This window comes from Aulonocara sp. 'chitande type north' Nkhata Bay, linkage group LG17 (genome assembly GCF_057382095.1).
Source record: "Aulonocara sp. 'chitande type north' Nkhata Bay isolate Kocher_YH1m ecotype deep benthic linkage group LG17, A_spYH_male_GT1.1, whole genome shotgun sequence".
NCBI classification, from domain to species: Eukaryota; Metazoa; Chordata; class Actinopteri; order Cichliformes; family Cichlidae; genus Aulonocara; species Aulonocara sp. 'chitande type north' Nkhata Bay.
Genome location: NC_141360.1, coordinates 3573750 through 3597496, shown reverse-complemented (window position 1 = coordinate 3597496; position 23747 = coordinate 3573750). Strand labels below are relative to the sequence as shown.

The following is a 23747-nucleotide window of genomic DNA, read 5'->3' as shown; positions in this document are numbered from 1 at the left end:
CGATTCAGAGGAAGCGGAGCGGGATAACTGTTCTTCTCTCAGAGGAGTGAGAGTGATGGAGAGAGATGTGTCTGGGACGAGACAGCGAGCGTTTTTCCAGTCTATTTGCCCTCCGTCTAGACCCAGAGTCAAAGGGGCAGGCCCAATAAAAAGACTGGATATTGCAGCACAGACACTGGGTTAGACAGAGTCCAAAAATACTGATGGTAGGCTGTACTGTGGAGTAGCTGAGGACACTGAACTTCAGTGATAGCCATCAAGAAAACTCCCACATCCACAATCTATCTTGCAAAGACTTTCTACCAGAACTCTCTCTGAAGGTTCCAATTATGCTCCAAATAAAGCTGAATAGGTCTATCCAGACACTTTGCACCAAGGCCATTTGGATACCTTTTGACATCAGAATAGGCAGCAAGAGTTGAGACTTCATCTGAGACAATGGAGGTGGTATTAATAAAAGCTAGCAATATATATGAGTAAACAACTCAGTATTTTATTAGCTTCCATTAAACAGAAAGAAGTCTTAGCCAGCACAAGAAAGACAGTTTCTGAAATCCTTTCCAAAGGATAAACAGAAACATAAATTAAACAATTCTGGGCGTTTGGGATCAAAGTATACGCTCAAACCAGCGTTTGATGTAGGCATGGACCGAAATGTGCATGTTTAAGAAGAAATGCAGTGTATTCTGATGTTGATTAAAATACACCAAGTTCTGGCCCGCAGTTTGATCATCACAGTCCAGAGATCAAAGGGGCGAGTGAACTGTAGCTTTCTGCACCAGTGAAGAGCACGGGTCCTGTTCACTCCTCTTCCACTCAGAGGTCACGAAGCTGAGGCAGGTTCCAGGGTTCAAGTCCCACTGGGGCTATTTAGGAATACTCATCACATAATAAAAAAGAACCACCACAGTTGGTGATTTCTATGTCATGTCCACACAGGCATGACATAGTTCACAAATCCACACAGGCATGACATAGTTCACAAATCACTCCCTCTTGACCTTGACAAACAGCTTTCTGTATTTAAACCTAAAAAAATGCAGCAGCATCGAGACTCTGAAAGGCAACCAGTGTGACAAAGTGGAGAATTACAAGCACGCACCTGCCAGGTCACTATTTCTCTGGCTCAGAGTCAGCACGGTTGGATACAGTTCCTGTATTCAACATTGATTTGTTTCCTCCTACTTAGCTGAGAAAAAAAAACCCAAGAGTTGCGGAACTCTGGCAAGACACCTGCAAAGAAATTTTGCTTTATGCTGCCATGATGCACTGTGACACACATCAGCACACACTCTTTGCAGAGGAAAGGGGCTTGACCATGCAATGCTTTCATTTATTGTCTTACAAAGGGAACAAATGATTAAAAAGGGAAGAAAGGCTTATGAGGGAGTGATACTTTTGATTGCTTTCAGGGTTTTTCTTTACAGATTGAAAACTTTGTAACATTTAAAAACAGGGTGCAAAATTGACATTGGAAAGCAGCAGCAGTAGCTTGTACACACTAAAACCCAGGAATTCCTCCAGAGCTACAGTAGAGAGGTTTTTCAGCATGACTTGGCACTGAACCCTCAACAAACATAAGACCTTGGGGGAGAATCAAAATCCTTTTCAGAAAGGATGAGACCTTGAAAAGCATTTGGATAAGGTCAGCTCTTCCACCAGAATGTATGAGCGTGCTGTTAGCAAAACCATTATTAGAATGCTCTGTCCTACATGTTTCCACTGAAAAGCAGCCTTTTCTGCTCATTAGACATTATATAAAGCCACACAAATTAAATTAGTGTGTGTGGGAATGTGGGCAGTGTGGAGGTGAGGGCTGTAGAAAGCAAAAGGCTTATATACTTTCTCTGCTGTAATTTTCATATTCATACTGTTTTTTTTTTTACATTTTTGTCAGAATGTACATCTCACAAATGCACAACATGCACAGACCAATACAGCATCAGTGCATATGAAAGACCAGTGCTATAGTCATATGAATAATCAAAAGTTCTTAGGAGCACTTCTTTTAGATGTTACAGCTGAATTCACCTTGAGCTTTCACCCTAATGAAGAGTTTTCTTTCAGGAAAGACATAATGTGTCATGTGTTCTACGGTGGCACATATTCTAACAGCAAAGAAATTTACTGTGTTGTTCCACAAGGTTGTTGCTTGGGCCCTCTTTTTTTCTTGACTTTTAGAAACTGTTTACCTTATTTTGTTAAAACAAACAAACAAAAAATCAAAAAAACTTGAATTAGTTATGCATGCAGATGCCATCCATCCTTCCATCCATGGCTGAATTAAGTTAGACTGAGCCCACTTTTGAAACACAAAATACTGCAGTCTTTTTTCTTCAATAAACTGATTAGCTTTTAGTATCTCGTGGTATGTAAAATCTCATGGACATGAATACAGCTGTAGAATGGCCATTGCATGGGTGTCTTGTAATCAGTCTTTTTGTGAGAGTGGCCTGAAATTAATTTAATGTTTAAAAACATAAAGGGCTTTCCAGTTATTTCCCAACTTCCTTGATTTTACCCTTGTGGTGACTAGAGATTTAAAGAGATCTTGTCTTAGAATTAAAAAAGACAGTTGATGATAAATAAAAGTATATACAGGTGTGAAAATAGTTGTGCTCTTTTTCGATGCCAATATTAAAAATTCATGAACCCAAAGTTCTCAGCAGCCCATAAAAGTAAAGTAATATAAAAAAAATCTAATGTGGAAGAATGAAGGGCAGCAGAAGGCAAGAGGCAGAAGGAGAAATAATATGAGGAAGCAGCTAATCCTTTATCAAAGCTCTCATCTTCTGGCCAGTGGAGGGGAGAAATGGTGATAGTGAGTGTTGAGTATGTAGACAAGTGGTGCTCCCTGCTATGAATACCAACCAGGTGATCCAGCCACATCTGCAGCACACAGTAGGAAAAATAATACCAAGGTCACACGTAAGTGGCTGGTCTTAAATAATAACCTGTCTATTTAAGTGGCCTGCAGTTTAGTAGATAAAGTGTGCCACTCAGAAATGCTTCAGGAGTTTGAAAAATCATTTGCTACTCAAAAAGTGAGAAATATCCAGCTGGTGCATGTGATATGATTTTGTCTACACTGGAGAAAAGTTGCTTGTTAGTTTTTTCATGTCCAGAAGGCTTCAAATGAAGAGGAGCACTACAAATACATGAGTGAATTAGTTTATCAAGTGAACCTGCCAAGTAGGAACTTAATCTCGCTCTGATAACAACAAGTCCTGGATGACTGCTTCGATTTGAGAATTGACCTTTTCCCTGCAGTCTCAACAGAACAGCACATTCTGCTGTCAGCTAAAAAACTCCAAAGTGGCACTTTTCTTGGCTCACAGGCCTGGGTGATGGGCAGAAACCAACACGTAAATGCGTATAGCAGTAGACTTGTTTAGGATTCAACACCTAAGTTTGTTTTCAAGTGCTGTGGATGACTGCCATTGGCCTTTGAGTTTCAGACTTGATAAACTGTAGTTATTTCCCTTTTTTTTTTCTAATACAGATCAGGATTTTCATACATTTTTTTCAAAGCTCACTTTGATCAGTGGTTGTTGATCAATGGTCATGAGAATTTGCATAATTTTGATGAAGGAACTGACCTCCCAGCCCATTGTTCCTTCAGTGGTACAAGTTTCAGTCATTATGCAGATAAGATTGGTGAAACCTGCAGTCAGCTGAGACTGAAGAAGTCACTTGGATGAGTGACGAAACGTTACTCCCGCTGACAAAGCTACATCCAGATGAACAGAATCAACTTTTGGAGACATACAATTTTTTACATAGTTTTACGAAAACCAAACTGAAAGCCCAGGAGGTACTGGAACAGCCAGGGTTAACGACTCAGCAGATTGGTAGTTAACAGAGGAGGTGCAACGTTGCTCGTGCCTTTCAAACAAAAAGGATGGAACCCATTCTGAAAACATTTTCTTCAGTAACCCAGTAGTGGGTTAACCGAGCAGCAGTTGAAGTAACACTGCAAATAGCGGATGCACTGTGGAGCTAAAGGATTTATGAAATATGTGGTGCAAACCATGGCATAGTGCAGTGAAATACATAAAAAATCCAGGAAAATCCACTTTAGCATATTAAAAACACTAACAAATGGACTTTTGCGCCTCACACTGAGCTCTGAGCGGACACAATGTACAGAATGATCCTACAATATACCGCAGCTTGAAATCTGTGCTGTTGCAAAATGCTGCAAGAGCAAGCTTTGATCTTGCAGCATTACAACACCAACTCCATCTTCCCTCCTCTGTGCTCCCAACATCCACTGCTGCCTGTTAATATTCTCAGCCGCTCCCCCCTTATCTCACCCCTCTCCCACTCATTCTTCTGCCTCTATCTGTCCTCCCGTTTCTCCACCATTTTCACCTTAATCTTCATATTTTCTCACCCATTCATCTTTCCTTACTATTACATCTTCTCTTTATCACCTCCTTTTACTCCTCCTCCTCATCTTTCCTTAGACAAGTGATCACAAAGCCATGCGTGCACCCTCGGATATAGAAGGAGGGAGGAAGAGAAGTCTAGTCTCGCCTATGAGACAGAGAGAGATGATGAGAGAATCAGGTGCTATGTCTGGATGACCTAATGAATAAGTAAAGCTGTAACCTTAAAATGGGGAAAAAGGAGACAAAAAAAATGAAGAAAAAAGTTCTCGCTAATGTGAAAGAAAAAACAAATTGATAGCTGGGTTTGGTTTCAACAGCTTAAAGAGCACAAGAAGCAGTAATGGAGATCTCAGGCCGTGTTTCTGATTTACCACTTCAATATAATGTGGCTGCCCCAGAGGCCAACAAAGCAACGTTCCTAGGAACAGATAGAAATTTACTGCATTCATGGATGGATTGTCAACTGACACCTCGAGCTCCCCCCGATGCAGCTGTAGATTTAGCAAAAAAATAGTGTAACTTGTGCCATTTCTCAAAGAACATAATCCAAAGCGCTTTTCAATATAAGGGGTAGGTGGGGATCCTGTGGGAATTAAATCCCCGATCCTGTAAACCAGCAAGCAGTTTGGATTTCTCAAAATGAAAACCACCTTTCTCACACCCCCTCCAGGCTTGCTCTGTTTGTTTTAAAGGGCAAGAAGGAACAAAGGGGCTGATTGGGGTCATTATGATGAGGTCAGCACATTTGTGCTCAGAAAGGTTTTGTAGAGCAGTAAAGCAAAGTTTACTGATTCATTTCAGATAAAAGATGACAAACTTTGTGGACATTTCTTTAACAATAGCTTGTTGTAATTCTGGTACCTCTGCAGCTCACTAAATACCACACTTAGTCTTGTTTGCTTCTCCAAAGAAATACATGACTGTATTGTAACTTGTTACTAAGCTAACAAGATATATCTTAATCGAATGATCCTTAATATACAGAGACTTCCCCTTGGACAGAGTACAGCCAGGTGTTTCCTCATTTCTCTTTAGGCTAAGCTAAAATAATTTAACTGATAGTTGATTAATTATATGTAGATATAACTGTGGCAAAAGGTTCAGAATTCCAAGAAAGAGAAAGTGTTGCAAGGTTTTTTTCTAGCCTGATCTACAGCAAGTACGCTGCTTACATCCATCCACCTCTCTTACATTTATGTGGTTTGACACTAATAAATATCACTATAAATATAAGTTAGATGAGCCTGATAAAATCTGTGAATATCCTTTTAGTAATTATTTGAGTTTGATAAGTTGAAATAAATGTCTAAAATGTTAACGTATGTGTTTGTGTTAAATTAAGGTATTTATTTACATTTATCTCAGACATAAAATTCAGTATGTGGTTCACAGAATACCTTCTTTGCATGAATTTAATATTTTTGTTTGAAATTGAATCAAAATATTTGAGAAATAGGTATCTATACTGCTCAGAATCTTGTACTAAAATCATTAATTATTCAAATCAATATTATTCGTCTTGTAATCGGAAGGTTGCCGGTTCGAGCCCTGGCACCGACAGTCTCGGTTGCCTACTGCCTACTGGTGGTGGTCGGAGGGCCCGTGGCGCCAGTGTCCGGCAGCCTCACTTCTGTCAGTGCGCCGCAGGGCAGCTGTGGCTGCAATGTAGCTGCCATCACCAGTGTGTGAATGGATGGATGACTGAATGTAGTGTAAAGTGCTTTGGGGTCCATGGGGACTAAGTAAAGCGCTATACAAATACAGGCCATTTACAAAATTGAATATTAAGTACAATTTTGATTACGTTCAGTTTACAATATTAAGTAAATGGAACACAATTTTGGATTAACTGACCATCTATATTTCAGTTACATTGACCAAGCGTGTCAGTGTTATTTTTTTTTAGTTATTTTTCATGTTTGTGTAACAACTACAATTATTCATTTCAACTTAATATGTTTAAGCCTTAGTTATTCAAATGATCAAGTATATTGAACAGATTTGACTGGTTTCCAATCTACTCAATATTTTCAAGTGTAAAAGTGTTGCCTCAAAAATTTTTTAAGTAAATGTCAGTTTTAGTTTTTAGAGTGCAGAAATGAGAAGCCAATGGCAGCATCAGAAGCAAGGTGTGTGTGCTGTTCACTTTCAGTTTGCAGACATTGGCTTCAGGTACAGTCACAGAGAATACTGTTTTATTTTGATACTAAAGTCTTTTTTCATAGATTATCACAAATCAAATCAATGGAATTTATAGTAGAAGAAATTCTGCAATAGTGCAAACTTTGACTACATATTAAAAAAGTGCAGAGCCTTTAAAAAGCTACTTTACTGTCCTTGCCCTTTGAGTCATCTCTTTAGCTTTTCCATGCCATCCATCATTGGCTGAGGTCACCGCAACCTTTAAACTGAAATATTCTTGACGTTGCTAAAAGTAATCATTAGGGGAAAAAATAATAATAAACTGGCTTCGGTGAAGATATAAAGGATGGGGGGAAAAATCTCCTTTTTTGAAGAAAGTGGGCAACCCCCTAATTATCACTAAAACCCAGAAAGTTCCACATGGCTTTGCGGCCACGTGACGATGAGATGGCTCTCTGCTCACAATGAGACTAAATCATCAAAAAAAACCAAAAAAAAAAACAGTGAGTCATTTTCGCCGATAAAAACTGCTGTCCCGGGGAAGGCTTTGTAAACGATACGATCCTTTCAAATGGAGGGTTTTGAATGTGCAGGTCCCTGAAACCCTAGACCTCAGGCCACTTGGTTTTTGTGGTGCATGTCAGTAATTCCTCTGCCTAACAGGGAGAAAGTGATATTTTGCAGCCACAGGGGAATTGCCCGAACACCGCAAACCTCATCTTACTACCCTTATATACAGAGGATTTTCCAAGAAGGGGTTGGGGGGTTGGAGGGGGCAACAATTCAGTTATATAGAATGAAAAAATTTTTTCTCTTTCTTTTAATTTCCAAAAAGACAGATCGGTTTATAAAGACAGAGAAGGAACACAGCGAGCTGGTGCACGTGCACACATGCAGCCACGCACCTTAGAACGTGGACCTCTAATTCTGATCTACGGTCGCATCGTTCTTTTCCAGGAAGGTCAGTGGCCCTAAAGAGGAATTGTATCCTCGCTGAAGGCAACATCTGGTAGGATTGGCTTTAACCTTGCATGCTCTTTGCTCCCTGTCTACTCAATACGTAAAATAATACGTCTGGAGTCATGACTTCCAGAGATGATCACGTCCACGACTTCCTCTCCTTTAGTTACCCTTCTATTAGTACTGATACCACTTCAGTTTGCACCCTATTTCCCATATCATTTTATTTTACAGAAAAACTTTGGTTCCAATACAACTAATTACTACTAATACAACTGCTACACTACAGTGCACATACACACAGTGAAGACTACAGTTTATCACTAGGTATTCTCAGGCTGTGTATTATTTATCCTTAACAATTCATATAGATATTGCACTATTGTATATGTAATTCTCCATTATCAGCCCTTTATCAACCTATTTATGTTCCTGTGTTAGTTGTGTGACACAAATACTGGAGTACTGCAGTAGTCTAAATGTTTTTAATACTAGGAGCATAAAGCAGAAAAATAAAAGCAGGGAAAGTTAATGACAATGCCATTCTAAGTAACTTTGAATAGTGTACAGTACAGTGTGTCAGCTTTAAGCACCACATCTGTAAACTGTTCAGTGTTATGTGGATCATTGTAAAACAGCCAAACCAGCTCATACATCGCATTTACTCGGGAATTCCTCACAAATACTTCACACGAAAGAGTTGGTGCCGTGAGCATCAGTGTAGATTTGTGTCAGCATCAGCCTGTGAGGCATTAGGTATGTTACATCAGTGTGAGAAAACCATTTGGCCTGTCTTAACATTCTGGATAAGACTGCACCTCCGCTCACACTGCGCCACACACCATCATGCTGTCAGACAATCACACTGTCAGGAATGTGCGTCACCTCCAGCTTCAACAATACCTAACTAGAGGTGAATGTACTTCCTGGAGCTTGGTGACCTTAGATTGCTCAGGTAAACACTGAGTGACCTTCAGTAAACAAAGCCACTTATTTTGTGAACACAAGACCCGTCAGTAAGCATCCTTTAAGAGACCGTGTCTCACTGCAAAGAAATGCACGAGATCAGCTCCCAAAGTGTGTCTTTGACTATTGAGTGAAAAAATGGTAATGGTAAATGGCCTGCATTTGTATAGCACTTTTCTAGTCCATAGGACCCCAAAGCGCGTTACACTACATTCAGTCATTCACCCATTCACACACACATTCACACACTGGTGATAGCAAGCTACATTGTAGCCACAGCTGCCCTGGGGCGCACTGACAGAGGCGAGGCTGCCGGACACAGGCGCCACCGGGCCCTCTGACCACCACCAGTAGGCAAACACGGGGTTAGTATCTTGCCCAAGGACATTTGGCATGCAGCCAGGATGCAACCTGGGATCGAACCACCGACCTTCTGATTAGGGGCTGACCTGCTCTGCCACCTGAGCTACAGCCACCCCAAAAATGGAATTGAATTAGAATACAATAAATGTGTTTTACCAGCTAAAGAAAATGCACCTTTTATATATGAATTGAACAATGTACAGTACCTAATCAGACACCTAAAAAAGGTCAATGCATATAAACAGTTTTTCCTGTGTAAGTCTGTCAATTCTTTGTTGAAGAAACAAATAATCTGCTGTTACTTTGATGAATTAACCTCTCTGCTCATCATCTCATTGCAGTCAAGCCAGATGTTTTGCTTCAACCAAACAAGTAGTAATCCAAAGCTAACCCTGAAAAAGTACCTTCACCTGATCTGAAGGACGGCCAGCATGTCGGAAGGTTGTGCAGCAATGGAGTGCATCAAATGTCGATATGGTCAATTACTTCTAAAACCCCTAAAGACTGAGACGAAAGGCGAGCTTGTGACTGAAACAGGGGGATAGAGTTGTTTTAGAGTATCTATAGTATCTATAGTCATAAAAAGTGACTTACAGCCAGCATCACGGTGCTAATATTAGTCATAAGATCAGACGCATAATGAGATGCTGAAACAGAGATGCTGAAAATTCTACATTTACTGGTTGATTTACCACGAGCTGGCCTGCTGGAGTATAGGGACACTGGGATGGTGCTTCCTCAGAGAAAGACAAACATGTCTATGTATGAGAGTCTGCAAACAAGCCTCTGTGACTGTCTGTAAACTCAATTAGCATGGCATGAAAGACGAATGGCGTGTCTGTGTAATTGTCAAAAGGAATTATGTGCTGAGAACAAGCTGGAGAAATTTCATCTTTGCAAAAGCAAAGCTGTCAAACAAATTACGGTTCAACAATAGTCATCCCCTTTTTCTCCTTTCTATGCATATTGAACAAAGCAGAGACAAGGATAAGCATGTTTGTTACACATCATTAACCACTATATCATGTCACATTGCTACTAATACTCTGAGACTAATCTTCTTTCCCCCAATGTCACTGATAAGCTCGCTCTATCTCTTGACTCCTAAGTAAAATCAAATGTACTGTGGGCCTTGAATCCCCACTCATTAGGATATCAAAGTCTTAACAAAGGACACTTATCTCTTCCTAACCAGACCCAGCTAATTGAATCCAGAGCTAGATAGAAATCTAGTGAGTGTGTCAGTGGATTAGTAGAGCCTGTCACCACGGTAACCCATGAGAAGGAGGAGCACTGAAGTTGCTTGCTGGGGTTTGTTGCTTGCAAATGACACTGCAGAGCATTCTCACTCAATATCCGCCCGATAACGTGCTCTTCCTGAGGCGAGTGAATCTGTGCTGCGATCCTTCATGTCTCTCAATCTGTGTCAAACAGGAAATGAGAGCAGATGTAAAACATGACTGTTCACTGACTTGAGACCTCGTTGTTTCCAGGCCATTGTCATCTGGCATATCTGATTAACGTGAAAACTTTTAATTGGAAAAAAGGGAGCTATCCATGGGTTCCTCATTTCCTCTTTATTCTATTCCCACCATTGATATTGCAAACCGATCTCCCCCTTCCTTTTTTATTTCTTCCTTCTGTTTAGTCACTATCCAGTGTGGATCAGTTGATGTAAAAGCAAAGCGTCCGCCTCTCAGCGGCAAGCTCTTGAAGCCTCAGCTTGCTGAAGACCTTGAGATGTGGGGAGAGTAACTTTGACACAAAGTCATGCAGCCTGCTGAGATCAGGAGCTGTGGCGTGTTAACCACTCTCAAAAACTTCTTGGCCCAAGAAGAACAGCGGTTTTGTCTGGGGTGTTGGCCTTAACTAACCTCAACACCAACATATAGTCTGTAGACTGGAGACTGTCAACAACCTGTGCCATGAAGAGAAGTGTGTCCGTGTCTTATTTGGTGACTGTCTGTGAAGGCTTTTTTTTTTTTCTTTTTCCTGTTGGTTGTTCTTATTCATTCTGTAAGCACCCTGACACAACTTATCCATATTCCACAGTGGAAATGTAGAGAACATGTCAGCTTCTTGTCAGAAATTGACAATTTAAATGGCACAAGAAACAATGTAGCAAAGAATATGCACATATGAGAATTTCAGAGAAATGTGGGAATATATTGCGCTTTAAACACGTTTCAGTAACTCCACAATTCATTGCAGTTTGATTCTGGATCCTTGGCTGTTCTGACAAATCTACAAATCACAAAAACAACAGAGTTGATCAGTAATGCACTGATCTTTGCCATTTTCTCTTTTCCCAGCATTTCCTTTCTCATGAACTCTAACAGTGTCAACTCTCGCTTTTCCCTGGAGCATCTTCCACTTCTTCCTGTTTCTACTTTGTCTTGTGAAAAATACGCTTTTGCATGCTCACAGAAGGAGTTGCAACACAGGAACGCATGCTGGACGAGGCAATCCCTTGCTGGATTTCATCTAAGTGCCAGCATGCGCTCCAAAGTGAAAGCGTATCTTGGGAACGTTTTCGCAAGCTGAATCTAGAGGTTTAGAGGGGGCGTGCAGGAAAAGGGCGGTTTGTAGAACTCGTGTTTAAAACTGTTCTTTTCAGAATTTTTTTGTTAAAATTTCGCTTGCATGTGCAGCTATAACAAGCGTGCACTGAGTGCTTTCAGTGATTCCTCGTTGAATACTATCTACAATCAGCTGACATGCTGAGCCACCAGGTGCAAGAACAAGTAGGCAATAATTTTCTCTCTACTGATCTGGATATAAGCAAAATAAATGAAAAGGTTGTGGAGGTGATTTCAAATTTTGAAATGAGCCGGGTGGAGCTGGAGTTCTTCCAAACAGGTGCTGCTGAGCTGTCGTCTCAACAGGAGGCTGTAGGCAAGGCAGACAGTGTAGGTTTGTGTGTGTGGTGGGTGCTGGAAGGAGGTTTTTATGGTTATTGTATTATCTTATCCTCCTGGGAACTGGTCCTGATCTGCTGCTTCCTGCTTTGGGGGAAGAGATGGGCCAGAATTGAAGAGATAATGTTGTCTAGCCAAAATGACTGTGTGTTACTTTGTGCATTAGATGAGAAAGAAAATAGCACTGGACTGCGGCAGATTTTTCCCCTCATTTCTCTTCATTTCATGTAATCTGCACATGCTTTATCAGCTGCTACCGTGAAAGAGCAATGACATGCAACTACAATTCATATCTGGAGTCATAGCGGGACACTGCAGGTATACATGCACCTGATATTTGTGTTGTTTTTTTAAATAGAACACAAGCATACACTGGAGGAGCTCGACTGCATGCAGTGCCTTGAAAAAGTATTCAAACCCCGTGATCTTGTCCACATTTTTGTTGTGTTACAACCACAAACAATATATTTTATTGGGATTTTATGTGATAGACCAACACAAAGTAGTGTATAATTGTGAACTAGAAGGAAAAATATATGTGGCATTCAAAGTTTTTTTTTTTTTTTTTTAGAAATAAAAATCTGAAAAATATGGCATTCATTTATTTTCAGCCAGTCAATACTTTGTCTAACTGGCTTTTGGGGCATGTCTCTACCAGCTCTGCACATCTACAGACTACAACTTTTCCTGTTCTTCTTTGAAAAATTGCTACAGTTCAGCAGATTGGATGGCAGGTGTCTGTGAACAGTAACATTCAAGCCTTGCCTCAGATTCACAACAGGAGTTAGAGGAGTCAAGCAAGGCCAGAATCAGCCTGCCAAAGATTCCAGTTGGCCCAATGAACATCTTCGGAGAATCTGAAGGAGGACAGAAATGTTTGAGTTTTAACTGCATTTCCATTCTTTTTTATAAAGACCTCCCCTATGGCAATTCATATAACACCATAGTAAATAATTAAAAGGTATAATACATATAAAATACATATGAAGTTGATTGTGGATATTTTGGTCACACACTGAAGTAAATGGCCTGTATTTGTATAGCGCTTTACTTAGTCCCTAAGGATCCCAAAGCGCTTTACACTACATTCAGTCATCCACCCATTCACACACTGGTGATGGCAGCTACAATGTAGCCACAGCTGCCCTGGGGCGCACTGACAGAGGCGAGGCTGTCGGACACTGGCGCCACCGGGCCCTCCGACCACCACCAGTAGGCAACGGATGAAGTGTCTTGCCCAAGGACACAACGACTGAGACTGTCGGAGCCGGGGCTCGAACCGGCAACCTTCCAATTACACTCTTGAGCCAAGATCGCCCCCTGGAAAGTACTAGAGAAGTATTATCACCCACTGATGGTACATGATGAATATATTTCACTCAAAAGGAATTATTAACCTGCCATTGGCTTGAAAAGTTAAGAAACCAACAAAGTCAACATTAATGGTCATACAGAACTTCATTGAAATATATCTAATAGTTCAGAATGAAGCTGGATCCAAATGCCAGATGGACTGACATACCAACACTACAAGCATTTAGCTTAAGTTTCATTCCCTCAGGGCTTCTGTGTCTTTTCCATTTTGACATGCCAAGTTTTTCTCAAAGTCAGTAAAAACCTTTCACAATATTTGGTCTGTTATTAAATTTTCTGGTGAATTTAATATGTTTTTTTAAATGCACAATTTGAATCTGAAAGTAAAACAAAGGATGAGAGAATACTTGGGCAAAAAATAACATTGCCATAGTGCATGTTGGCAGAAGTTAATCTGGACAGGAAAGACACATGCTCAAACACACACACTTCAAGCTAGGAGGGAGGTAACGCAGTGATGTAGTCTGGGGTGTCTGAAACACAGTGACAGGTAAGGATGGGGGTTGTATCAAGTGTGCAGGTGGGATTCTGAGGAACCCAAGCCACCCAGTGAAGGAGACTTCAAAGGAGGTTCCAACAAGAATGTCAACATTGACAGCTTCTGAGTAACACACACACATGCACAGACACACACAAACACGCACAGACATGTGATAAACACAAATGTTTGCCTTTGAGGTTTAAGAGGGTTCTTTTGCTGCCATCACAGTCAAACACTAACCATAACTCTAAGTGCTGGGATTGTCTTTGTGGTGCATGTTATTTCGTCTGCTAGGACACACACGCGCACGCTTGTGTGTGCGTGTGCGCACACACAATAAATCTAGGTGACATGGTTGTCTTGGTGGAATATCTTATTTCACCTGTTAGCGCACACACAGCTTCAACTGTTCTGTTTGCCTTTATGGCATATCTTATTTCATCTGCTAGCACATACAGAGATACACACACATACAAACACGCACACATCAAGAGATGTCTTAGAGGCTTATGGCAGTATTTCATCTACAACCGTAATGCCCAAGCACACATATATAGTCCAGAAGCTATGGCGGTCTTTGAGATACACCTCAAAAGAACAAAACAAGAAGTGTTTTAGGGGAGTCTGGGTTTGAGAATGGCAGCCTGTGATCTCAGCTAGCATCACAGTTGCTTCAAACTGACAAAAGAAGAAGCAGTGCTCAGACTCAAACTCCAGAGGAAAGATATTCAGCAACACTATACTGCAAATGCACCTACATACAGGTAAATACATGATAAGTATAAAGCAGTGGGGAAGCTGTCCCAGTTTCCTTTTAGGCTTTTAATCTTTACCTTAAAAATATATTCAGATTTACTGAAAGTTTCAAAACATCTGGAGCTAAAAAAGACCCAGCCACACAGTGTGTTACAAATCTCCTAAACACACTCTAAATCCAAACATAAGACCATAAAGTGAATTTGCCTTCTAAGATAAGATAAGATAAGATAAGATAAGATAAGATAAGATAAGATAAGATAAGATAAGATAAGATAAGATAAGATAAGATAAGATAAGATAAGATAGAACTTTATTAATCCCTCGGGTGGGTTCCTCTGGGAAATTCGACTTCCAAAAAAAGCACAGCAACGACCGAAGTTACAGTTACAGAATTGTTATATATATATATACACACACACACACACACACACACACACACACACACACACACACACACACACACACACACACACACACATATAAATACAGAGACAAATATAAATAAAATATATAAAGGGGATAAATAGAATAAATAGGAATAAAAAATAAAAATACAAGTGAATTGCACATTTCAAGTATTGAGTCTATTGCACTGTTGACTATTTACAAAAAGTATTGCACAAGGTATTGTACAGTGAGGTGAAGAGGCACTACAGCTTAGTTGTTCCCCCCTCCTTTGTCCTCCTGTTTCCCCTCCCTCTCCCCTCCAGAGAGGAGTTAAACAGTCTGATGGCGTGTGGGACAAAGGAGTTTTTAAGTCTGTTAGTTCTTGTCTCACTGAACAGACTCTTCTGGTTGTTTATGGCCGTGTGCAGAGGATGCCCAGCATTGTTCATAATGTCCAGCAGTTTCTTTAATGTCCTTTTCTCTGCCACTGTCACCAGAGTGTCCAGCTTCATGCCGACCACAGAGCTAGCCTTCCTGATCAGTTTCTCCAGCCTGGATGAGTCCCTCTTTGCTGTGCTGCTCCCCCAGCACACCACAGCATAGAAAAGTACTCCAGCAACCACCGACTGGTAAAACATCCTCAGGAGCTTCCTGCAGATGTTAAAAGACCTCAGCCTCCTGAGGAAGTACAGTCGGCTTTGGGCTTTTTTATACAGGTGCTCTGTGTTGCATGACCAGTCCAGTTTATTGTCCACCCACAGCCCGAGGTACTTGTACTTGTTGACCACCTCCACCTCCTCCCCCTCTATCTGAACCGGCAGTGGACCTTCTCTGGACCTCCCGAAGTCCACAACCAGTTCCTTAGTCTTTGAGGTGTTGAGTTGCAGGTGGTTTGTGTGACTCCATGCGACAAAGTTCCTCACCAGACTTCTGTACTCCTCTTCCTGATCATCCCAGATACACCCCATGATGGCTGTGTCGTCTGCAAACTTCTGAATGTGGCATAATTCAGAGTTGTAGCAGAAGTCAGAGGTGTACAGGGTGAAGAGAAGAGGGGACAGCACAGTTCCCTGTGGTGCTCCTGTGCTGCTGACCACAGTGTCAGACGTGATGTCCTTCAGCCTGACGTACTGTGGTCTGTCGGTGAGGTAGTCGGAGATCCAAGCCACCAGGCAGGGGTCCACCTCCATCCTGTTCAGTTTTTCCTGAAGCATACAGGGCCGGATGGTATTAAAGGCACTGGAAAAGTCAAGAAACAGGATCCTGACCGTGCCTTTTCCCCCATCCAGGTGTGAGTGGGCTCTGTGTAGGAGGTACAGGATGGCATCCTCCACTCCGACACCCGCCTTGTATGCAAACTGTAGTGGGTCCTGGGCATGTTGTACCTGTGGTCGGAGGAGGTTGAGGAAGAGCCGCTCTAGAGTCTTCATAAGATGTGACGTCAGTGCCACCGGTCGGAAGTCATTCAGCTCATTGGGCCGGTTCTTTTTGGGGACCGGGACGATGCAGGATGTCTTCCAGAGGGCAGGCACTCTCCCCAGTTGCAGACTGAGGTTGAAGACTCGTTGTAGCGGCTCCCCAAGTTCAGCAGCACACGCCTTTAGCATCCTAGGACACACCTTGTCTGGGCCTGCTGCCTTTCTGGGGCGAAGCTTCCTCAGTTGCCTCCTGACCTGATCCACTGTGACACTGGGAGATGTTTGGGAGGAGGGGAGGGGGGGAGATGTCTTGCTGCTGAGAGAGGGATTGGAGGAGGGGGGTGTCATGGTGTCAGGAAGGGGGGGAAGCAAGGGAGGCAGGAGAGTGGGGAGAGGACTCTGTAGTGAAGGTGAGGGTGAGGGTGGGGGGGTTATGGGCTGGTCAAACCTGTTGAAGAAGTTGTTGAGTTCGTTTGCCTTCTCCACAGTGCCCCCCACTGTGCTTTTCTTGGTGTTGTGGCCTACATTTATCATCGCTGAATGCATTGGCTGCAGAGCAACAGCAGTTTACATTTCTCCCCTCCTTTCCTCCTGCACTGATAAGGGAGCAATTAGGAGGTTATCTTTCAGCCAGATCTAACTTGAACACTGCTCACTTCTAGTTGCCTCTGTTACGTGTGAGTCCAGACAGACCTTAGACGAAGTCCTCCTGACAGCCAAGTTATTCCTGTCGTTTCCTGCTGGGAAGGGCCTCCACCTTGCAACATCAAAGCAGAGCAAAGCGCCTCCATCGCCTTGGGAAAGTCACTGAAGCTAATCCTCCAGCTTCCAGACGCACGCGTGATAAAACTTAGATACAGACTGATACTGAAAGACACACACAACCCGAGTCCTTATTGTTCAGTGGTGTTAGTAGCAGATGAAGTGGGATGATGGAGCAGCACAATCAGCAGCAGTGGCCCAAAAAGTTTTACAGTAGTTGGTTTTGGGAAAGCTTTTTGCTTATCTGTAATAAATAAGTTTTAGAAATAAGTCCTTTAGTCATGTTGTGGGGTTTTTTGCCTTTAAAATGACAAAGAAGATAAAATTATGCTAGCCTGTACAAGCTAGGGACAAACGCCTCATTGATTCAATCTAAAATACTAAGCTGCAATACGAGCAACTAAAAGTAAGACTGACATATGTGTCTGTAATCACTGAAAGTGGAACTGCTGAAGAAAAACACGCGCACTAATAAAGGAAAAAAGAGCGAGAAGCAAAGAAAGTGCCTTTTTCATTAGAGCAACGAGCAGAGGAGGATATAAGACACAAGAGTGCAATTTCAACAGAAAGAAAAACATGAAAGCACTACATTAAACAGCAGACTTCTCCGGCCATGCAGTAACTTAAAACAAAATAGGCTGCTATTACCATGATGAAATGCTGAGCTTGTGAATCCCATAAGCATGTGCAAATATCAAACCACCAAACAGCACAGATATTGAGAAGGGGGGAAAAATGAGCTTAATTATACATTTTATCCCTCACTGAGACTGTCATGGTCCCCGTGCCTGCTCGGCTGGCCCTGTGTGGCTACATGTTATGTTTTGTCTTTTCTCTCTCTCCTCTCTCTCTGCTCGCTGCCTGGGCGGAGCTCATTGTGAGCTCCCGGCCTCCACCACCTGTAGGCAATCACCTGTGGCTCCTCACCTTGTTTGCTCCCGCTACTTAAGGCAGTGACTGAGAGCACCTCGCCGCTGGACTATTGAATAACGCTCGTCAGTGCTACTTTAGCCTCAGCCAGTTTTGAGCTCTGTCCGTGAAAGTTCCGTGCTAACCCTTGTTCTCTGTATGCAGATTTCTCGTGTTTGGTTTGGAGACTCTGGACGCTTTTCCCGACCCCGCTCTGCACCCCTGGGAACCCTGGCCCCCTTCTCCTTCACCTGTATATAGTGCACCTGGAGTGTGTAAATAAACCTGTTTTTCTGAGATTTCAGTCTGCGCCGAGTCCTCCCTGCTCCTCCGTGACAGAGACAGTTTTAGGGAGTGTTTTGTTGCCACAGCCTTGCTGGCCAGAATAAATCCTGTGTCTTAGCTGCTACTGCATCTTGATGCTGCCGGTCAGTATTTGTTGAATGATATGAAAAGCCTATAAAAAACTCCCTGAATTTCATTTCATTACCTGAAACCGAACAGACGAGTGACACAGAAGACAAGAAAAGCTCTAAAAACGATCATCAGTGACCTGCATTTTAATCGGTCCATTAACGTTCTTATTTTCCACTAACGGGAAAAAGAGCTTCTGTTCATATCTGCCACCTTTTTCCCCATCACCATCAAGTTCAGCTTCACGGTTGATGAATGTTTTCTTTCCCTTCAGGATTAGGGGGCAATTTCTTACAACCTGGATCACATTTTTGTAGATGTAGTTGGCCATCGGTGTCATTGTCTGACTGCTTACGTGTCTTGCTCCATCTTTTTAGCGATGTTGTGGTCTATTCGATGATATATAGCTATTAATAGACATCAATGCCATATTTTATTAAAGCAGAAATATCCCATTTAATGTCAGGCAACGTCAATGCACTTTTAAAGCAAGTATTGTAAAGCCCGACTTCCTTATTTTCACATTACAGCCTCATGTGTGAATATTACACTGTTGTTAGAAGCTATTTGTTCTCTGTTTGGTTTTGTTATCTTATGATTGTATGCCATTTTGTCAATTATTTCTGCTGAGATTTTTCACTTTAAGCTTTTACTAATAAAAAAATCCTCTGCAATCTACCCTTGGTTATTGAGAAGTGAACTGAGCTGTGAAGTGGATCAGCTCTAATCAGAGAGCCAAGTAAAAAGTTGATCTCTATCCATGCAAAATAACTGCTAACTGGAAATCAAAGTCCTCTCTACATTCCCACTATAAAAACTGACCACTGAAACAATTATGACCGCATCTAAATTGGCCCCACTGCACCCTCCCTAAAAACACAATCCATCAAGAAATGTGAGGGAGAGCTGCGGTCTGCGTTTCCTCACTGCTTAATGAAATGCCTGGATACAGTCAAACAGCTCCAGCTACTCGAGGAAAAAAAAAATCAGAAAAGGCTATCAAACTGAGGTCACTTTGCTTTGTGCAATCTCCCCAAATATTCCAAAATATTTCAATTAAAACTGCACAAATCAATGCCCTTGTCTCCTTCTACACTGAAAAAAAGGGACTGGCCATCTCTTGGATTTATGTAAGCATCTTGCATGTATTTAACACAATTGCCTCATGTTTTAAAGTTAAATGTAACTATATAGTGTAAAAACTACATGATATGCAGAAAGGGTGTATTAAATTGTTCATATCATGTTCAGGTGAAGTAAGTCAATAAGATAGCAACGTTAAATCTCGTGAAACCACGCGTGATTTCATCTCGCGGGCTTTGGATCGTGGTTTAAAAAAGGCATCCATCTCAGTCAAGTCGAGCAGCCAACTCTACGTTTTTGGTATGTCTTGATTTTTTGAATTAATATTTACCATATTTCAGCCAAATGTAGTTAAACGTCTAGAGTGCCGCCATGTAACATGCTAAAAAAGAGCCGTTAGCTTATTTGCTGTTTTATCTGTTGTCAAAGAATTGGCGCTTTTTCATTTGAATTTGTCTTTGGCACAAGAGCCGTAATATCACATTAAACCTAATTATGAGGCACTCATAACATAATTTGGTTTTCTGTGTGAATAGATTTGCCAACTGACTCTTCAGTTACATTGTGTATTTACTGCACCGTGGTGTTAGTGAGATTTTGGACATTGAACAGCTTTAGCTAATATCATCAGCGGCATTATGCTAGCTTACATCCCTACCCCTCCTGCCCTCACCTGCTGTCCTTTTGTTTTTGTTTTTGTTTTTTTTGCTGCACATTGAGAGACGACCTCTATTCTGCATTTCACCAGGAGTCAGCTGATGGATTGTGGGTTCAAGGTGTTATGGTAAGCAAGTATATTCTATTTTCGTTTCTGTAACTTAATTATAATAGGTTTTTTATAATTATTAGGTGCATGCATACTCACCCTATTAATACAACTGAGAAATCCAAAATCTGCCATAGGTTTAACTTATACCTGTATGTATTGCCAGAAAGGTGATTACTGGACTCGCATTAATGCACACTTGAACTGAAATGAGGTTGTAACTTGTGGGTTGTTGGGTTGCAAATCAGAAACAAACATCTTTGGATTTTTTTAAATCCCATAAGATCTGGAAACACAGTTTTTATTCAACAAAACATTACTGATTAACCAAGCACAGTGCCTGCTGTTATTTCAAAATAATTTTATGTCATTTCAGATAAAATGCAGCATTCCAGTGCATCCCAACCATGCCTTTACAGTCAAGGTTTCTGACGGAGCTGAGTTTCTCTCTGACAGTCTGCTGAAAGTGTTTGCAAAGTGATCGGGGGAACAGGGCACAAAGCTAAAGGATGTAGCTGCCATTATGACAGTAAGAACTTTAAAATTCTTTAACTACAAAGTGTATATGTATTGCATTAGGTCAGTAAAAGATTTTTATGCTACATCCATTGAAACAGCAAACTATTACCTGTGAGTAATGATTCCACTAAAAGGATGCCATAATTTTCGTCATGCATTTACTGGCCCACTGAGAAAAAATTATCTTTTTTTAAAAATAAATGTTCTGGAAACTATATATCCATAAAGTTGATGTCAAACAGGAACTTTTGATATTGCTTTGTAGATGCTGGTGTTGCATGTTGACTGGTTTAAAAAGTCAAGAGTTTTTGTCTGGGATCATTTTCTTCTGTGCTACTGAAAAGTTCACAAATCTTTGTTTTCTTTGTTATAATACTCAAGGATGACATTAATGCTTGAAGTCCCTCATCAAAGTGCTCCGCATCTGTGTGAAAGACAATTGCAACATCTTGGTGCAGGAGTTCATGGTGAGTGTTTTATGAGTAGATTGTGGATTTGCAACATTTAAAAATGCATTTAGTTATCCACTTGATCCTCATTGGACTGGTTAGGACCAGTAGTCCTCTTTAATAATTTGAAGTTCACATGAGGCCTGGTAGTGAACTCGGCCGCCGGCTCTTGAGGCCCCACCCCCACCCCTGTATTAGGGGTCACATCAGTGTGAAAAAAACTTTAAATTTGTCATTCTAATGAACAAAGGAAAATCCCACCAGTATTTACTTTAGCTTTTGTTTGAAAAAAAAAAAAAAAGACCAACTGACCAACAGCTAACCAAATTGTGGGGCTGAAAGTCTAAATTCTAACATCTTCTGAGTGACATAACCTGGATTTCTGATGGGCCGGTGTCTTTCTAACAAAAACGAATGTAAAGCATTTGAAATTATTATGTTTTTCACCCTCTCTTAGAAACTCTGTTAGACCATGAATGGCAGCATGGCAGGCCACTCTTTGGCTATAGCTATTTACTATGTTGCTTGCATTGGTTTAAATTACTCTAACATTAGAACTGGTAGATTCAAAAGAGATGAGCTTAAAAAGGAATCTTAAAGAAATGTTTTGTGTTTAACCAGGACTTGACTGAGGCCACTGCACAGATTGAGAAAACCACAATGAACATCTGTCTCCAGAGGATGCGCCAGGCAATGACTTTTCTGATGTTGTTCTTCAAGATCTGGATAACGTGACCTTTGCAGTAGCCATGCTGTTTGGACCTTTTTTATTCCTTCAACATGAGTTACCCATCACAACTCTGCTACACTTTTGAGGTGATTCAAAGGGTGGTAATGGAGTTGGATGCAACTCAGCTCTCAAGAAAAGCTCACAACTAAGACAAAACTGCTCCTGCAACGAAGCTCACTGTTATGCATGTGAGGTGACCAGCTCTAGGTGAGAGGACATTTAAATCTCACACTTGTTCTGCTGCATTTTTGAAGCTCAATTCCAGGAACGGATCGCAGGGTTCATTTTTATATACTCTGCAACTGCCATGAGGACGAGCTGTTTTTTGTTGTTGTTTGTTTTTCCTTTTGCTCTGTACAAGTTCTGTTTGTCTGTTTGGCAGCATTTTTAAATTTCTCTTTGTATTTTTTCTTTCTTTTACTAGTGAAGAGATGTAGCGTGAACAGTTATACAGTCTAAATATCCCATATGGGTCGTGTGAAATGGTATTTTCAGTTTCATTCAGTTGAAGTAAAGAACGTTGAATATTTCTAAGTGTGCTGTTTTGAACCAAGATGTCACAGTATGATCAGTGCTGTAATTTTTGACAGTCACTGTATCAATGTTATTTTTGCGTCTCTTGAATAAAGGTTTTGACCTGCAAGTGCTAATTTCTTTAGTTATTGGGGTAAAATGGGTAGTGTTAATAGGAAGGTGTTTGCCAATTCAGTAACCTAATTTAATGTTAATGGAAACTAACATTACCTCAAATTGTTTAGTTATAATTGTTGTTTAACTGAATCTTGATGTCAGAGGCCTTAAATAGAATGTTTTGATTTGTTCTTTCCCAACATTTTTCAAAAGAAACAGTCTAATTTCTTTGCTGCGATTGATTCCAGAGAACACGGAAGAACTGACATTATTTAACTGTTGATTTATATAGATTCAGTAGAGGAGTAATGTCAGTTTAATTCTTTACCTACTGCAGTGAAATTAGACATGTTGTTTTGAAAGGTTACTGGTGGATGCCAGCAACCATCTTGGAAGAGAACAATACAATCTGTTATAAGGCCTCCATTTGAAAATTGTGTATTTGATACTAGAATATAATAGCAAAATGTAATTTGAAGATAACATGTAGTATTTAAGTGACCAAGTAGTATTGGGTAAAAGTTATTGAATGGTGTTGGGATAAAGTGAGAAAATTGTGAAGGATTAAAATATTTCAAGAGCTCAAATTACTTCATCAAAACATGTTTAAGTCACATTTTATCAACACAAATTGCACAGATTTATTGAACATGAATAAATTGTGTTAATTTAACTCAATTGTTTAAGTTGCTGCCAAAGCAAAACATCTGTGTGCAACAAATGTCCACCATTGAATTAAGTAAATCCAACAACATATTTTTTTCAGTGTAATTTTACAAGAGGCCCTCGGAAAAACTCCCTCTGCATTCTTGCACACAGTCAGCAGATGTCCAAATATGTTTAACCTTATCAGCTTTATGATATGGACTCCAAGGTTTATACTCAAGGATGTTGTCTGAGCTGCTCTCGCTGTTTTGAAATTACTAAACATAAAAATGTCCTTTAAACTAATAGCAACATAAGTTCCATGGAAGCTGATACAATACAACTATGCAAGCAGGCGCAGTGGCAATGCGTTGATGTTTAGCCATGATCACAATAATTGGCATAAAACACAAAACAAAGGAGAAGATCATGCAATTTGTTGACAGCTGGAAAGTCAGAGGATCATTATGGCAACTCCATAGAAGTGTGTATTACATATAATAAGCGACTTATCCCATCACTAAAACCAAAAACAACAACATGTTGGTGGAGCCAGTTGTGGAAAATGCTGACATGCTGGTGGTTACGGTGGAAAGGTCGGGATCTTTGTTAGAAAGCTACATCGGCACATCCAAGCCATCGAGTTCTTGTGAAATATTCTTGTGTTCTTGTGGTGCG

At 40.9% G+C, this 23747-nt stretch overlaps 1 protein-coding gene and 1 long non-coding RNA gene across 9 annotated transcripts in view; one reads left to right on the top strand and one right to left on the bottom strand.

The window, feature by feature from the left end:
• nav3 (neuron navigator 3) overlaps positions 1-23747 on the bottom strand; it is a 415949-nt gene that overhangs the window by 151014 nt on the left and 241188 nt on the right. The gene's annotated exons all lie outside the window — the stretch shown is intronic.
• LOC147309468 (uncharacterized) lies at positions 19341-22437 on the top strand. Of its 2 annotated transcripts, XR_015125827.1 has the most exons (6): positions 19341-19377; positions 19499-19630; positions 20079-20114; positions 20473-20625; positions 20997-21082; positions 21686-22437. It is a non-coding gene; the product is annotated as an uncharacterized LOC147309468 (long non-coding RNA). The 2 variants fall into 2 exon arrangements; XR_015125826.1 differs by having other exon boundaries at positions 19343-19630.